This window comes from Calidris pugnax, unplaced genomic scaffold (genome assembly GCF_001431845.1).
Source record: "Calidris pugnax isolate Ruff unplaced genomic scaffold, ASM143184v1 scaffold250, whole genome shotgun sequence".
Classification (NCBI taxonomy): Eukaryota; Metazoa; Chordata; class Aves; order Charadriiformes; family Scolopacidae; genus Calidris; species Calidris pugnax.
Genome location: NW_015090984.1, coordinates 1,396,685 through 1,409,144, shown reverse-complemented (window position 1 = coordinate 1,409,144; position 12,460 = coordinate 1,396,685). Strand labels below are relative to the sequence as shown.

Below are 12,460 nucleotides of genomic sequence, written 5' to 3'. Positions count from 1 at the left end.
ATCATAGAAGGCAATCAGGTTGGTCCACCCTGATTTACCTTCGATAAGACATGTTCTTCTCCTTCATGTATTCAGAAATGGCATGGTGGAAATCCCATGGATTCTGTCAGGGACAAAAGTGAGACTGTAGTTCCCTGAACTATCTTTCTTGCTATTTTCAAAGATGGGTGAAATATTTACCATTCTCCAGCATTGGGGAACTCCCCTGGTCACCATGATCTTGCAAAGGTAATAGAGAGGGAGTAGACTAGCAATGGTATCAACAGGCTCTCTCAGCACCCTTGGATGCAACTAGTCTAGTCCACAGACCTACATGATCGATACAGCTCTATTGTTCTGGGAAAGAACTGAGAAACTACTGGAAATATTAGTTCTCAACTTTGCTGTTTGTAAACACTGTATTATGGTCAGTCTTAATCTAGAATAATTTTGTCATGTATTTGCCTACTTTGTGCTTTACTACTGCTCAGGAAAATACCCTGTTTCGTTGGGTTTCTAGCCATTTCCCTTTTTATACCATTACCATTAACATGCCCATGCTGACTAACACCTTTTGACTGTTAGAAGTCCTAAAGGAGACAATGAACTTCTTTTGCCTGAAATGTTCTGACAGAAAAGATGCATCCATTTAACCACACAACCCTTGAAGTTAAACAGAGCAAATATATAGTTCTGGCATATTTTCTATTAACACAGGCTTAGCTTCTGGATAACATAGGTCTTAGAGCCAAGCACAGACCCTGAAGTCTTGCTACACAGAAAATAGAGGCTCAGGAGTTTGTTGGACAAGGAGGAAAACACCTGTTAGGGCTGTGCCATTGTCAGCCATTTCCATTTCCAGTTGCGTTCTTAGACAAGATGGATGACTGTCTTGGGGCTCATTTTTGGTTAGCAGGGAGGAAAGAAAGAGGGAAACATGCAGGTGTTTTAAAGCATTACATTCTAAACATATGCATAATTGGGAACATAAAGCTCGCTCTGGTGTCTCTGAGCTTGGACAGCTAAATTTTTTTCAACTGCTTGTCTTCGCAACCTTAGGATTCAGCCATGTGGTGTGAAGTTGAACCATGGGCTTCCCAAGCTGTATTCATGCTCCCTGACCTCAGACCTCACCCTTTTCCACCTTCAGGAAGCCTAGATCTACTTGATTTCATCAGTTGGTGTGTTTGAGTCCCCTGCAGTCTGTCACCAAGCCGTGCACCCTGCCACCAGGCCTCCCAGGTCGTATTCAAGCCTCCTCCGCGCTCATCGGTTAAAAAAGACTTTTGAAGAAAACCTTGAGGCGGGAGACCGACTGGACCAGGGCAGGGCTGCCGAGAAGTAAATCAGCTTCATTAACCTCACCTTGCTCACAAGTTCAACAGATTTTCCAGGGCAGGGCACCCCGGGAACCCGGACTTTCCGCCCTCCGGGAGGGCCAGGGCCCACGGCCGGCCTGTACAGGCACCGCCGCGCGCGACCCGGGGCAGGAGGGAGGCAGGGGATCGCGCGTGGGCCAGCCCGGCTGGTCGGGGGAGGGGGGGGCCGAAGCCGTACTCGGGTGTGCGCCCCGCGCGCATGCGCTCTGAGCGGCGCCCCCGCTCGGCTCCGCTCGGGCCGCGCTCGGCTATTTCCGCCTCTTTGTTTTAAACTCCGGGCCGAGCCTTTTAATTTTATCCCTCTCTCCTCCTTTTTTTTTTTTTTTTTTTTTTTTTTTTTTTTTTTTTTTTGCTTTCTATTTTTTTAATTGCATTTCTTGAAATGTAGTACTTAAGTGTATACGGTAGAAGCCAGATCTCTTGTGTTTGCAAAGCTGGGCTTTTAGCCTGCCTACCTGTTTGGTTTTTAAATTTCTGGTGACCTTTCCCAGTAACTCTTGGCCCAATTTTTCCCTCACTCTCCCTTTTTTTTTTTTTTTTTTGTTTTGTTTTGTTTTGTTTTGTTAATTTTTTGGCGGGGAAGGGGGAGAGGGGCTGGTGTTTCCCTCTGTCTCGCGTTACCTATCTCGCGTCCTCGGCTTTCTCTCTGTGGTGGCGCCCGGGGAAGGACGGGCCAGGGAACGGAGGGTCGGTGGCGGCGGCGGGTTGGAGAACCCCCCGCCAGACCCGAGGGGCGACCGCGCCCCTCCTGCGTCAGGTGAGTCAGCGGCCGTGGGGTGGCATGGGGGTCCGCCGGTGGCGGGCCGAGGTCCCGGCCTTCTCTGGCCCCGCTGTGGGGGCGGCGGGCCGTGTGAGGCCAGGCGATGGTCTTGGAGACGGGGCGGGCCTGCTACCGGCCCCCCCCCGCGCCACCCTCCGAGGTGTTCGCCGTGGGGGGCTGCGGAGGGGGCTCCCGGCACTGGTGTGCGGGGGGAAGGTGCGGGGCGAGAGGCGAGAGGGGACTTCTCTCCCTGAAGGGGGTGGTGCTTTGGGAAGGACGGGGCCTTCTGCCCCTCAGGTGTCCAGGGATTGTGCTTGAACTTTCTGTGCTGTGGCAGGCAACGGTGTGTTCTCGGGGAGGGGGAGGAGGACAGGACTTTGCGTGGGGTTCCCCTCCTCAGACACTCCTCCCGTAGCAGGGAGTCTTCTGTGGGCCCGGGGAGCGTCGGTCCCTGTCCTTCTGTCTGTCTGGACAGCTACCCCCCGCCCCAGGGGAAGGGGGCTCTTGTCTTCTGGGGGACAGGCAGCCCTGACAACCCCACTCCAGCCCTGCCTACCCCGGGTAGAGTCGGCTGTCGTGTGGAGGGGCCCGTGGCAGCTCGGCTGCGGGCAAGGCGGTGCTGCCCGTGGGGAGCCCGGATGGATGGAGCTGTCCCGAGTTGTCCCCGAATGCCTCCTCCCCTTCAGGGGTGGGTTAGCAGGGTTCCAGCCCCAGGGCTTTGGGAGGAAAGGCCGCTGTGAGGGGTGGGGGTTGGTAGTGGTGGAGATAGCGTTTCCAGTAAGCTAGAGGATAGAGGGGACATGCCCCTTGGGTCTACAACCTCGGTTCTGCAGGTGTGTGGCTTCAGTGTTGTGTATCTAAGTGGCACACGGGATTTTAAATCTTGTGAGAAATATGAAAGGAAGTAGTGCTCATAGATAAAAATATAGAACACTTGTGGTTTGAGTTGTTTTAAAGTCTAAGGATATGTATATACACACGCATATATATATGTATGTATTTGATAGTACAAAATCCTGATTGTTTTCTCAACCACTGATTTTCAATGGGTTATGGTGCTGTCACATTCGTTAAGTTGGTCTCTTTTAGTCTGTTGGGTATTACTTCAGAGTGTCCTGTGTGGGAAGTTTAACATGTCCTGAAGTTAATAAGGCTCACAGGAGGTTTGATTATTATGGTTTATGAGGTACTTGAATGTTCCTTTGTTACTTCACATGCTTGGATTTTTTTTTAATTGTTGCAAAACTATCTATGCATGCTTTGTGTCAAATCAGTTTAGCTGTTTCCTGCCTTCTGTATGAAATGCATGCATTTAAGAAACCAGTTCAAGAAATTCTGTTTTATTATCTGTATGCGCCCTGGAATGTTATTCCAGAAATATTTTTTTTGGTATTTTTCAAAATAATCCTACGTAATTATCTTCTAGAGTTTCACAGAAGAATTAAGTTTGTGGATTAAAAGGTTTGAATTTAAAAAAAAACCCACCAAACAAACCAAAACTAAACTTGAGATGAACCTTATGCTTGAGGAGCATCCCATATATGTATCTTCCATTGTAAATTGGTTTCCTTTATACAGCATGACAATTAGGCATATGCTAAATATGTTGTTACAAATCTTTTTAGTACTAGGTATTGATCTTTTAAAAAAATATTCTTGATTATTGTTGGGTAGGATACTTGTGAATGTTATGTTCGTTCTTTTAGTGGTGGGTCAGATGAAAATCTACGCTGTGATACTTATCCTGTGTCTCATAAAGGTGCCTCGCAATTCATAAAGTTCTTTGGTTTGTGACAAGGTGACTAGAAGTAGAAACCTTGTATCTTTCCAGTAGCTCTACTATTTCAATGTAAATTGTACTTGTAGGTATTTTATGTTTAAGAGAATACAGAACCTGTGCAGAACTGAAGGTACTTGGTGAGATCACATGCTATGTGTTAGAAAATGGTCAGGGGGTTTTCTAAAAGGTGCATGTGGGTACTGCAACAGAAACCTTGGAAATAAATAGATTTTAAAGCATTTTATAAACCACTTCTTGAGGAAAATCTGTGTGATTTTTTTCTGTATACTGATTCTAGCCAGCTTAATTTTGTTACTCTGCTATCACCATAGAAAGTCAAGACTGAGCACCTGTAAATATATTAAAGTTGACTTTGTTTGACTTGAGTTTGTAACTATGCTAGCCAAATACTAAGGCCTAGAATGGCAGAAATTAATTACCATGCTATGAAAGACTTCTTCTACTAAGAGATTTTCAAGTACAGAGCTTCTAGTTGCTGCAGCTGCCCAACCTGCTCTTCTTTTGATTACCTACATGATTAGGGAAGGTCATCTCTAAGCTTTACATTTGACATATAGGTAAACTTTCTTACCAAGAACTTTTTTGCATTTGCATTAGTAACTCCTGTTTTCTTTTTTTTTTACGTATGACTGTTTAATCTAGGTGTCCTTTTTAGCTTTTCATAGGATGATAGAATGGTTAGAGTTGGAAGGGACCTTTAAAGATCATCTAGTTCCAGCCCACCTGCCATGAACAGGGACACTTTCTGCTAGACCAGGTTGCTCAAAGCCCCATGCAGCCTGGCCTTGAACACCTCCAGGGATGGAGCATCCACAGCTTCTCTGGGCAACCTATTCCAATGTCCCATCACCCTCACAGTAAAGAATTTATTCCTAACATCTAATCTAAATCTTGTTTCAGTTTAAAACCATTACCCTGCATCCTATCGCGACACTCCCTGATAAAGGTAAGAGAGGAAGGGAATCTTTAGGTATTGGAACTCCGCTATAAAGTCTGCCTGGAGCTTTCACTTCTCCCGGATGCAAAACTCCAGCTCTCTCAATCCACAGCTTCTCTGGGCAACCTATTCCAATGTCCCATCACCCTCACAGTAAAGAATTTATTCCTAACATCTAATCTAAATCTTGTTTCAGTTTAAAACCATTACCCTGCATCCTATCGCGACACTCCCTGATAAAGGTAAGAGAGGAAGGGAATCTTTAGGTATTGGAACTCCGCTATAAAGTCTGCCTGGAGCTTTCACTTCTCCCGGATGCAAAACTCCAGCTCTCTCAACCTCTCCTCATAGGAGAGGTGCTCCAGCCCTCTGATCATTTTTGTGGCCCTTCTCTGGACCTGTTCGAACAGGTCCATGTCCTTCTTATGTTGGAGGGTTCCAGAGCTGGATGCAGTACTCCAGGTGGGGTTTCACCAGAGTGGAGTAGAGGGGCAGCATCATCTCCTTTGACCTGTTGACCATGCTTCTTTTGATGCAACCCAGGATATGGTTGTTTTTTTGGGACTGTGAACTTCACCAGAGTGGAGTAGAGGGGCAGCATCATCTCCTTTGACCTGTTGACCATGCTTCTTTTGATGCAACCCAGGATATGGTTGTTTTTTTGGGACTGTGAACGCACATTGCCAGCTCATGTTGACCTTCTCATCCAGCAACACCCCCAAGTCAGGGGTCAAGCTCCTCAGGGCTACTCTCAATCCATTGTCTGCCCAACCTGTATTTGTGTTTGGGATTGCCCTGACCCAGGTGCAGGACCTTGCACTTGGCCTTGTTGAACTTTCTGAAGTTCCCTTGGGCCCACCTATCAAGCCTGTCCAGGACCCTCTGGATGTTATTTCTTCCTTCCAGCTTGTCACCCACTCCATATAGCTTGGTGTCATTGGCAAGCGGGCTGCAAGTACACTCAATCCTACGATCTGTGTCGCTGACAAAGATGTTGAATAGCATTGGTCCCGATACTGACAGCTGAGGAGCGCCACTCATCAGTGGTCTCCACTTGGACATTGAACTGTTGACCATAACTCTTAGAGTGCGACCATTCAGCCAATTCCTTATGCACTGCGTGGTCCATCCATTAAATCCATGTCTCTCCAGTTTAGAGACCAGGATGTTGTGCAGAACAATCTCAAATGCTTTGTACAAATCCAGATAGATAATGTCAGTTGCTCTTTTCTTATTCACCAACACTGTAACCCTGTTGTAGAAGGCCACCAAATTTGCCAGGCACGATTTGACCTTAGTGAAGCCATGTTAACTGTCACCAGTCATCTCCTTACTTTCCATGTGCCTTAGCATAGTTTCTAGGAGGATCTGTTCCATGATCTTGCTGGGCACAGAGGTGAGATAGAGCAGCTTTTTGTCAAGTAATGATCTCCCATGATTGAATTGATTCCAGATTAAATTCCTGCACTCTATAGGATCTGTAAGAAGAGGTAGAAGCATTTTCACTGAAGTTTTAGGCTAGATATGACCTATGAGGTGCATGTGGACATGATGTTTTGAAAAGTATGTGTGTTGATAGCATTTCAGATTTTTCAGATACTGTCTTAAGAGATGATGCCAGTTTACAAGGAAGTGTAATGAGATCTTTTATGTTATAAAATAAATATTTACTCTATTTTTTGTTTTGGAACTCTTGTCCAACTGGTACACATGTAGAAGTTGAGTTGTTAAATGGAAGTTTCTATTGATAATGGTGTTTGGAGATGTAAGGGATTTAAGACTGTCGGCATCCCTGAGTGTTTAGTAGTTTAAACCCTGTTCTTTTTTTGTCATTTCTAGTAAAGATGTTTAGTGATGGTTAAAACTACTTCTTGGGAAGGGGCATGAGCGAGCAGCTGTGTGATCCTAGCTGCCAGCTGTGGTTAAACCATGACAAAATGCAAGCTTGTACTATTAGACTGTAAATTCAGCTAGTATGTCGAAGTCATAAATACAATAAAAGGGGAGAAAGCAGTTATTCTGCATTAAAAGCAATCATTAATATTGTTATACTTAACACAGTTTTGTTGCTAACTGAAAATACACTGTAAGCAGCAGTTTGTTCTATGGTTGCTCAAGAGCCAAGAAAAAACTTGCTTCTCTTGTCTGACTTAGTTTTTCTCAAGTTAATTTTACTAAATAAGTGTGTCTATATTTAAATCAACAGACTATAAAAATGAAATAGTGTGGTGAGAACTAGAGAGACTGGAAGCCTCATTTGCTATTGGAAGTTTGGTTGAACTTTGATACTGTAGGGACCTGGAGTCTTGCAATCACATTGCACAGCCAGCATTGTAGGAAGGAACAAAACAGCAGTGGGTTGATCAATGATACCATTCTCCCTCTTTTCCTTCTTTTTTTCTTTTTTTTTAATCAGAAACAGTACTTTATACTAGAAACTTCATACTATATGTAGGAACTTAAGGGTCTTTTTATTACTTTGTCCAACACAGCACATGTTATTCAAAATTAGGGGGGAGTACAGACCATTGAGAGGTAGGGAGAATGACAAAGTATGGTGAGCTCAGGTTACTTGTTCTTTGTGCCAAAAGATGACTGCTCTCACAGTTATGATTGCCACTTTTTGAATCACGATGGTAAGTTGATGGAGCCAGTGGGGAACCTTGAGGGGGTTTCGAGGGAGAACTGGAGATAATTGACGTGTGTGGTGGCATTACAAAAATGCAGGGTAAGATTGTAAGGAAGAAATATGCAAGTGTGAGGAAAACCAGGCTTTTTCTATAACATTGCTGCTAGTGAACAACTTCTTTAAACTAGCTCTACCGTTATTTTCCATCTCTCTGCAAAGCGGCAAGAACGAGACTTATTGTTATCCCTACAGACATATATTTAGGTTGACATTAACAGATAACTATTTTGTATTCTGTCCTTGAGACTGTCAATAACTTAGAACTTTTGTCTACATTTAAAAGGCTTATGTTTTGGCAGCAATAAGGATCCTTCTTGCTTGAAACTGAGGCTGTCCTTATTGTTGGAAACTGAGGATATCTTTGCTTTGTGAATAGCATAAATTAATTTTGATTTAAAGTATGAAACATTCTGTGTATGTTGTGTGTGGGTGAGAATGTGCTGTGCAGTATTTGCTTAATTAAGAGAGGAAGGTTATTTTTTCAGGTTGCCAGAATGAGTCTAATGTTATTTGCTGACTTGTAAATGGCCGTCTTGTCAAGTTTTTCCAGTATTAGTTAAGAACTTTCTTTTCACTCTGCATAACCAGACAGTCAGTGTATGAATCTATCTTCAGTTGATTATTATATAATAATTGTGATGTTACTGGATATAATGCAACTCTTGTGTGAATTACGTGTGATGTTATGCTGGAACAGGTCATCTCTGCTATCTTCTGTTGCAAAGTGCATGTAAACATTAATATAATGTTTGTAACCATAAATGTAATTTATTAATGAAAATATATAAGCCTTGGCAGTAAGTGTTTGCTGATTTTTCAGTAATATATTTTGCTGTACTGCTTTTTCTAGTTTGTCATCTCAAAGTACAAGCTGAAAGGCACAATACATCTGGCTAACTTATGTATTCTTTATTTATGAATGATTGTGCTTGACATTTCTTGTTGTATCTGACACAGATTGACACAATGAAGGCCATGGGTCAATTGATTACTTAGTTGAAGGACATTTCTAAATTAATTTCAACCTACTAGACAAAATTTTATTTTTATTATAACAGATCTATTTGTTGTACTGAGCAGTGGCAATCAGTATAATATATTTGAGGAATGGTTTTTGTTTTTTTTTTTAGTTTAACACAGAGGCATGCTTTTCTCCCCAAAATCATGTGGACATAGAGACACTTGGAATTTAAAGTTGTGTCTTGGGGCTAAGGTCAAAATAGACAGGGATCTTATCTTAACTCCTGTGTTTCAGATGATTGTATTTCATACTGTTCCATTGTGATAATAACTGGGTTTTGTTTTGTTTTGTTTTTATTTTTTTCCAAAAATATGAAGTATGTTCTAGACACAAGGACTCCAGTCTTGACTTGAGGATTCAAAATAGGCAAGAGGTAAGGGAATTTTTCATGTCCTTTTGTTTAATTAACTAGTCATGTGCACTGCTGAAAACGCATACGCCCCTGTTTCTAAATCAAATTATTTCTATTTCAAACTCTAACTTCTGTTAAACCCGTATCTGTTAAAGATAATTCTGCTTCCTCACTTTGAGAGCATTAACACATTGTAATAAAATCAGTCCTCTTAATGCTTGAAATGCTTTTTTCTTTCCATCTTTGACTTACTCCTTTTTTCTCAAGTGTGGCTCCTACAGTGTTTGCCTGATTGGTTTTGACTGCACTTACAAAAGCCCCCCAGTTACAGTGCTACAGTGATAAGATTCCCTTGGTCTGTCTTGCTTTAGCATTATACTACTTGGTTGTTTATTGACTGTTTTTCCAGCTTTACTGACTCTTTCTCAGGGAAAATCAAGCCTAATGCTACCACTTGTTAAATGCTCACTTAGAATTTCTTATCCGCTACTGCAAGTTGCTCTTGCCCTGTGCAAAAGTCTGCACTTGCAGAGAAGTTTTTTGTGTTGGTGTGAAAACAGTGTAGTAAAAAAATATACTCTGCGAGAGAAAACCATAAGGTAAGATCATGCTGCTTGTATTGGGTTGCCAGAAAAATGATGATTAATTCACAGGTGGTTAGTTAAAATCTTAGTAAAACAAAGTTCTTTGATCTGCGCTGATACTGTTCTCAAATTTTGAAGAGATGCACAATATTTTTGTATTTTCTTCCTGGAAAATCCATGTATATGTTTTCCTTCCCAACCTTTTTTTCCCTTGTGTTTAGATTTGATAAATTGGTATTACCTTACCTTGATTCTGTAGTTTTAAATTCTGAAGTTCATTGCTACAATATATGTGTATTTCTGCAGTGAAATATAAAATCCAGTCTATTTGAAATACTGTAGTAATACCGTATTTTTCCAAAGGTTTCAATCTAACTATTATTGAGCAGGAGCAATTTAATTGAAAGGTGCTTTTAAACAACATTTATCCTTGTTAATTGTAACATTATACTTAGTGGCACCAAAGCAAGTAGTTTATCTGCATACCAATTTATTAATGTGTTTCTGATCTTCTGCTTCCATTTCTTGACTGGCTAGAATGAGGTAGAAACCCCTTGCAAGATCAGATGATTCTTTAACGATTTCGGAAAAGACTTGTGTTTATATTCATAAAGTGCTTCATTCAAACTTCTTATTTCAACCATTGTCCCCAATCAAGAAAACTAGTCTAGATTTGTATAGGCCTATATCTGAGCATAATGGCACCGGACCAGATAAAAAGGCTTCTTGGTAGCCAATGGAGCTAATTTTCTTCAGTTCCCTTTCTTGCATGTCAGATTCTTTTAAGATTTGACAGAAATTACCAGAAGCAGTCTGTGCATATTGATCCACATGATATGAAGTGAATCTTGGCACTTGAAGGTTTCTTTTTATTAATATCTTCAAAATATGTAGGTGTAGAAAGTACTGTATTAGTTGCAGTCATTTTATTGCCCATTTTTGGGCATAATCTTAGATGTTACTACTAGAAATTGTTTATCAGGAATATGGTTGCTCTAATCTGTGGTAATTAGTCAAACTATGTAAGGTTATCTTGCCCAGGTGATAATAGTTCATGTGTTGTGTGAATATGATTTTATGACTAAAAATGGCTTGAATTTGGACAAAGTGTTACAGGTACAGAAAGGATAATGCTTTGTTTAGGTTTTTTTTTTTTTTTCCTGTTCTGGACAAAACAATATTGTACCTTGACCTTTTTTTCTTTTTTACTGAAATTATCAATGCAATGGGACTAACTCTGTATATAAGCCATTCTGTGTCCAGAATGGATTATGGTCTTCAAATGAAGTATTTTTGCTACTTCTCTTTGGAAAGGGAAATTACATTCCATCCCCACGTTTCAGCTTCATCGCTCCACCAAATACTTGCCTAGTGGAACTTGAGGTGGGCTTCCAAAGCCACTGCTCTGTCAGGACATTTACTCTCCAATCACAAGCATGAGTTGATACTGAATTGAATTTTTCGACATGATTGGAAAGTGTCATGGAGATTTGTTTTTTCTTTAGCATGTGGAAATACAGAGTATAAGGATAAATGAAAAGATTCCAGATTCCTCTTTGGTAGCCTACATTATTAGGTCTGAAGATATACTGGAAGATACATTCACTGGAAGAGTGAAGACAAGGAAAAAATGCTTTTGCATATCCCCCAGATTCCTTAGCCACTTATTGGTTCCTATGATAAGTAACCTTTTTTTGAGTTAGTCATCTATTATTGCCATCTGCAGACATTGACAATTTTAGCACGCAAAAGGAAAACAAAAAAATATCAGCTCTCTCTTCTCCCAGCTTTAATCCAAAACCAAAGAAATGAACTTTTTTTACCCCTGAAACTACTTTTTTCAAATGCTTATAATATATGAAACACATGGTACATCCTGAGACAAAAAGTCTTTCAGATGCCCAGGATTTACTGTGTGGAGATCACTGCCAGGTAGGGTCCTTTCTGTCCTCGTCTGCCAAACTTTTAATAGTACATGTTTCTTTTGAGGTATTTTATTAACTTGCATTCTAAAGAATGGAGGGAGGACGTGTCAGTGAAGGTGTCATCTATTTAATCTACTGCGTTTGTAAGTTATTTTCATTGTCCCTTATGGCATAGTTTAATCTCCAAAAGCAATTTTTGGAGAATTACAGAGAGGAACCAAATTCAAGCCCATACTGATAGCAGACTGCAGTAGTTAACATCTCACACTGAAAGACCAGTTCTTCTCTTTTTATTTTACATGTCACACATTCATCTAGTGTTTGAAATTTGTTGTAGCAAACAATAATCATCTATGGAAGTGATGTTGCCTTTAAAGATTCTGGTGTGGGGGGGAAGATTTGAGGTATACCTGAAATGCAATCACTATGATACCTAGCAAAGTTAGTATTTATTTATTTGCTTATTTATTTCTTGCATGGACCATGAGACGCTGCTTAGACTGAGCCTTTTCAGAGAATATTTTTTTTCCTACAGTTTTTGAATAGTTTGTATCAACGTGCGGCTGAAAAGTTTTGTTGGTAACAGCTGTCTCTTTGAATCAATTTTGTGATAATTCTGTACGTTCAGTGATGTTTTTAATGATGGATGCCTTTACATATAGAATGAGTGAAGGTTGATATAAAAAGCTTTAGTTCATAGGTGACTGGCCTCCGCTTTCTTTGTAAACTTGCTGCTTTCTGGTCTGCTGCTGTAGATCATAAAGGTTCTCCAGTATACCATGGTATCATTACATCCACATGAAATACTGTTGTGAATGCCTGACTCCTTACAGCATAAAAGCCATTTAGTGGTTATTTGTCTGCTTTCATATTAGTTTTCCACATAGATGTCTATTACCAAAAAAAAGAAAAAAAATTGGTCTACTATCCATTCTTTTACTGATTTTTTTTTTTTTTTTTTTTTAAGTTTTTTACTTTTTTTTAGGGCCAGGTGATCTTAAAGATCCCTTCCAACCTAGACAGCTCTGTGTTT

The 12,460-nt window shown here is 41.0% G+C and overlaps 1 protein-coding gene across 3 annotated transcripts in view; it reads left to right on the top strand.

Moving 5' to 3' along the window:
* Positions 1 to 1,888: 1,888 nt before the first annotated feature.
* Positions 1,889 to 12,460, top strand: part of PCGF3 (polycomb group ring finger 3) — a 52,978-nt gene continuing 42,406 nt past the window's right edge. For all 3 annotated transcript variants that reach the window (XM_014953831.1, XM_014953832.1, XM_014953830.1), the window contains exons 1-2: positions 1,889 to 2,115; positions 8,884 to 8,939. The gene's annotated coding sequence lies outside the window, so the exon portion shown is untranslated. The remainder of the gene's footprint in view (positions 2,116 to 8,883; positions 8,940 to 12,460) is intronic.